We start from the raw sequence: 6,000 nt of genomic DNA, 5'->3' as shown, positions 1-6,000 counted from the left end.
GCAATGAAGAGTGGCCCCCGCTTGCCGCAACTGGAGAAAGCCCTCGCACAGAAACGGAGAACCAACACAGCCATAAATAAATAAATAAATAAATAAAATTAAAAGAAAAATTTTACAATCTGTAGGTAAGAAAAGGTTTCTTAGACTGGACACAGAAAACAATAACCATCAAAAAACAGTAAATTAGACTTCATCACAAAAGTCATCTTTAATAGAATGAACAGACAAGCCACGGAGTGGAAGAAAATATTCACAAAACCCATATCTTGACAAATGATTTGATTCCAGAAAATATAGAGTTTCTAAAGCTCAATGATAAAAAGACAAATACCCAGTTTTAAAATGGGCAAAAGATTTGAACAGATACGCCACAAAGAAAGATATGAACTTGGTCAATAAGCATAAGGCAAGATGTTTAACATCATTAGTTGTCAAGGGAATGTAAATTAAAGCCACAATGAGATACCACTGCAAAACCTAACAGAATGGCTAACAATGAAAAGACAGTCCCAAGAGACACTGAGGATGTGGAGCACCTGGAATGCTCGTGTACTGTTGGTGAGAGGATAAAATGGCTCAGTCAATTTGGGGAAAAGGTCTGGCAGTTTCTTATAAAACTAAATACATACCCTGTGACTGGCAAGTCCACTTGTAGGCATTTACTAAAGAGACATGAACATATATGCCCACAAAAAGATTTGGACAACAAGATTCATAGCAGCTTTATTCACAAGCCCAAATTGTAAACAGCCCAAGTGTTATCAACAGGACAATAGATTTGACTGTATACTTACAATAGAATACTAACCAATGAGGTAGAAGGGACTATTGCTAGATGGCAGCAACATGGATGAATCTTAGAAACAGGCTGAGGGAAAGAAGACAGACACGGAAGAACACACAGAGTATGATTCCATTTATATGAAGTTCTAGAACAAGCACAACCAATCTATGGTTAAAAAAATTATTACAGTGTCTGCCTCGGGACTGGGGACAAGGGTGACTGAGAATTGACTAGGAAGGAGCATGAGGGAATTTTCTGCGGTGATGGAGGTGTTCTATGTATTGATGAGGGTCTGGGTAACATGGATACATGCATTTGCCAAAATTCATCTAATGGTACACTTATAATCTGTGCATTTCACTGAGTCTAAATTTTATCTCAAAAGTAAAAACGGGGGCAGAAGACCTGAATAGACGTTTTTCCAAAGAGGTCATGCAGATGGCCAAAAGGCACATGAAAAACTGCTCAGCGTCAGGAATCATCAGGGAAATGCAAATCAAAACCACAGTGAGATATCACCTCACACCTGTCAGAATGGCGATCCTCAAAAAGAACACAAATAACAAATGTTGGTGAGGATGTGGAGAAAAGGGAATCCTGTACACTGTTGGTGGGAATGTAAATTGGTGCAGCCACTGTGGGAGACAGTGTGGAGGTTTCTCAAAAAACTAAAAATGGAACTACTATATGACCCACCAACTCCACTTCTGGGTATATATCCAAAAGAAACAAAAACACTAATTTGAAAAGATACATGCACCCCAATGTTCATAGCAGCATTATTTACAACTGCCAGGATATGGAAGCAACCTAAGTGTCCACCAACAGATGACTGGATAAAGAACATGTGGTGTATATACAACAGAATACTACTCAGCCATAAAAAAGAATGAAATTTTGCCATTTGCAGCAACATGGATGGACTTGGAGGGTATTACGCTAAGTGAAATAAATCAGACAGAGAAAGACAAATAATGTATGATATCACATATACGTGGAACGTAACAAATACAACAGACAAGTGAATATAACAAAAAAGAAACAGACTCACAGATATAGAGAACAAATTAGTGGTTACCAGTGGGGAGAGGGATCAGGATAGGTGCATTATAAGGGTAGGGGATTAAGAGGTACAAACTGTTGTGTATAAAATAAGCTACAAGCGGGAATTCCCTGGAGGTCCAGTCATTAGGACTTGGTACTTTCACTGCCGAGGCCCCAGGGTTCAATCCCTGATCAGGGAGCTAAGATCCCACAAGCCACACGGCACAGCCAAAAAATTAATGAATAAATAAAATAAGCTACAGAGGGAATGGATAAGGAAGTTGTGGTGTATATATACAATGGAATATTACTCAGCCATAAAAAGGAAAAAAATTGGGTCATTTGTAGAGACATGGATGGACCTAGAGTCTGTCATACAGAGTGAAGTAAGTCAGAAAGAGAAAAACAAATATCGTATATTAACATATATATGTGGAATCTAGAAAAATGGTACAGATGAACCAGTTTGCAAGGCAGAAATAGAGAGACAGATGTAGAGAACAAACATATGGTCACCAAGGGGGGGGAATTGGTGGGGGGGATGAATTAGAAGATTGGGATTGACATATATACACTAATATGTACAAAATAGGTAACTAATAAGAACCTGCTGTATAAAAAGTAAATAAATAAAATTAAATTAAAAAAATAAATAAAAGTAACAGAAAACCCTAAAAAAAAAAAAAGCTAAACAGGGAATATAGCCACTATTTTATAATAACTATAAATGGAGTATAACCTTTAAAAATTGTGAATCACTATACTGTACACCTGTAACATACAATATTGTACATCAACTGTATTTCAATAAGAAAAAGAAAAAAAGAACTGCAAACAGATATTGAACTCTAGTCAATGCTATACATGCTGAAGTGTTTAGGAATGAAGTGTACTGACACCTGCAAATTACTCTTAAATGCATTAAATATAAGATGTGTTGTTATTCACAATAGTCAAAATGTGGAAGCGATCCAAGTGTCCATTAACAGATAAACAAAATGTGGTATAGACACACAAAGGAATATTATTCAACCTTAAAAGGGAAGGAAATTCTGACACACGCTACAACATGAATGAACCTTGAAGAAATTTTGCTAAGTGAAATAAGCAAGTCACGAAAGGACAAAAACCTATATGATTCCACACATATGAGGTGCTTAGAGTAGTCAGATTCATAGAGACAGAAAGATCGGTGGTTGCCAGGGGCTGGGGGTGGAGGGGAATAGGTAGTTATTATTTAATGGGTACAGAGTTTCAGTCTTGCAAGATGAAAAAAATGTGGAGATGGATGGTGGTGATGGTCACACAATGTGAATGTACTTAATGCTGCAGAACTGTACACTTAAAAGTGCTTAAAATGGCAAACTTTGTGTTATGCATATTCTACCACAATTAAAATAGACAAAGTAAGATGCATTGATGGATAAATACATGATGAAGCAAATATAGCAAAATGTTAACAGTTGTAGAATCCAGGTAGTGAGTATATGTGCATTCATTGTACAGTTTCTTCAACTTTTCCATGCATTTGAAATTTTTCAAAATAAAATATTGGGAAAAAATAGATATGGGAAAGTAGTAATAGTGTAAATTAGTACAACATTCCTGGAAAAAAATTCAGCAGCATTTATCAAGAGCCTTGCCCCACTAATTTCCCTGTTCTAAGGGAATAATTGGAAATGAGAACAAAGATGTATGTAAAATTGGAATTGTTACTTTAATACTTGGCAGAACTTAGTGTGGAGGCCTGGGATTTTTCTCTGTGAGAAGATATTTGACTGCCGATTCAATTCCTTTACTCATGTGATGAGCAGACTCTAAGATGACCCCCTTCTGGTATCAAGTCTTTGTGTAATCTGCTCCCCTTGAGTGTGGCAAAGACATGTGATTTGCTCCTAAACAATAGAATATGGAATCATGGAATGTCACTTCCATGATTAGGTTACATAAGATTGTAACTTCTGTCTGGCTGGCAGACTCTCCCTATTGCCTTCTTGGCTTGTACCCTCTGATGAAGCAAGTGGCTGTGTTGGAGAGGTCCGTGGGGCAAGAAACAGATGGTGACCTCAGGTTAAGAGCCAGCTGGGAACTGAAACCCAGAGTCCAACAACTTTTGAGAGACTGGATTCTGCAAACAACCATGTGAACCTACAAGTGGACTTTCCCCAGTTGAGCCTTCAGATAAGAACTAGCCCTGGCCAACAATTGCAGCCTTGTGAGAGATTCTGAAACAGAGCACCCACCTAAGATGTGCCCAGACTCCTAACCCACAGAAATCATGAGATAATAAACATGTGTTTTTAATTTGCTAAGTTTGTTGTAATTTGTCACATTGCAATAGGTTACTAATTATAGAACTATTCAGATATCTTATTACTTTTTGATTCAGTTTTGGAAAGTAGTAGTTTTCTAGAAATGTATTCATTTTGCCTCAGTTTTCAAATATATTGGCATAAAGTTGTTCTGTTTAAAAACTTGATTGTAAAATATAACTCACATACAGAAAGGTGCATAAAACATAAATGCATAGTATAATGTACAATTACAAAGCAAACATCTGTGTAATCACCACCCAAGTCAAGAAATAGAATATTGCCAGCACCACAGGAATCCCCATGGGCCCCTTCTCAATCACATCCCCACCTTTCCTCTTAGGAGTAATCATTCTTTTATTTACGGTTATCTTTGCCTAGTGTTATAGTTTCATCATTCTATATAGCTTATCCATCCTTATATAATATAGTTTAGATTTTTCTGTTCTTGAATTTTAAATAAATGGGAAAATTCCCTACATATCTTTTGTGTTTTGCTTCTTTCGCTCATCACTGGATTTATAACATTAATTCATGTTGTTGTGAAGTTCTAGTTTATTGTCATTGTTGTTTAATATTCCATGGTATGATTATACCAAAATTGACTTAGCTACTTTACTATTGATAGGTATTTTGATTGTTTCCAGTTTGGGGCTCCATAAATAATTCTCCTCTGAACATTTTTGTACATGTCTCCTGGCGCACAGTCCATGCATTTCTTAGGGCATTTTTCCAGTGGGGATGTTGCAGGGTCACAGGATGTGAGTATTTATACCACTTTACTGGAGAATGCCAAACTTTCCCCCAGAGTAGTTGGGCTAATAGTCACCAGCAGTGTATGAGAGTTCCTGTTGGACCATACCCTAGTGACCACTTGGTCTTGTCCCACTTTTGAATTTTACCCATCTGGTACATGTATAGCGTTATTTCATTATAGTTTTTGTTGATTATTTATGGAGTTAAGCACTTTTCCATGTATTTATTGGTCATTCGGATTTCCTTTTTTTGCAAAGCATGTATTGAATTTATTTGCCCATTTTTCTATTTGGTGAGTTTGTCTTTTCTTGTTGATTTGCAGGAGTTCTTTATATATTCGAAATAAAACTCCTATATCAGTTATATGTGTTCAAGTATTATTCCATTGTATGGCTTGTCTTTTCATTCTCTTTGTGGAGTTTCTGGATTGTGATATAATTAAATGTATCTATTTTTCCTTTATGGTCACTTATGATAACTTGTTCCCTTGTTTGCATGGTTAATGGTTCACATTTTAAAAAACACAACTTGTTGAAATTTTGAGGCTTAGGATGATGGTGCATTCCTTCGGAGGGCATTTGCTTCTATCAGGTGCTAGGGGGCATTACAAGCCCAGGATCATTTTAAATTAAATTTACAGTCTGAATATTTGTAGACCACGATAGATGATGTGAATTGTATGCATAAGGGACAGCTTCAGGAAGCAACTTCTCAGGGATATGGTTTCTTTCCTCCTGTTCTTTTCGGCACCATGGCATATTTCCTTGTAGTCCGCGGGGGGCGGTGGTGGGATGGTTTCTGCTGCTTCACTCTTACAGTGAGAGTGTGGCCCCTTGGGGTCTCTTATCAGCTTCTCCTTCTTGGTTAGGTCCTAGGCTTTGTGAGATCATCAAACCCGAAGCCCATCAGATATCAAACCCAAAGTTGGCAAATGACCTCAGGGAAAAACAACTCCACACCTTGACTAACCTCACTCATTTCGCTTAGGTTTTGCCTGGTTGTTCATTTTAAGCTTGTCAGAATTCAAGGATGCTTATTCATTATAAGCATCTTCCTAAAAAAATCTTCTTTTCAGGAAGATGTTTTTAGGAAGATGCTTACCAG

Source organism: Eubalaena glacialis, chromosome 3, assembly GCF_028564815.1.
Source record: "Eubalaena glacialis isolate mEubGla1 chromosome 3, mEubGla1.1.hap2.+ XY, whole genome shotgun sequence".
NCBI lineage: Eukaryota > Metazoa > Chordata > Mammalia > Artiodactyla > Balaenidae > Eubalaena > Eubalaena glacialis.
This window is presented reverse-complemented; position numbering follows the sequence as displayed.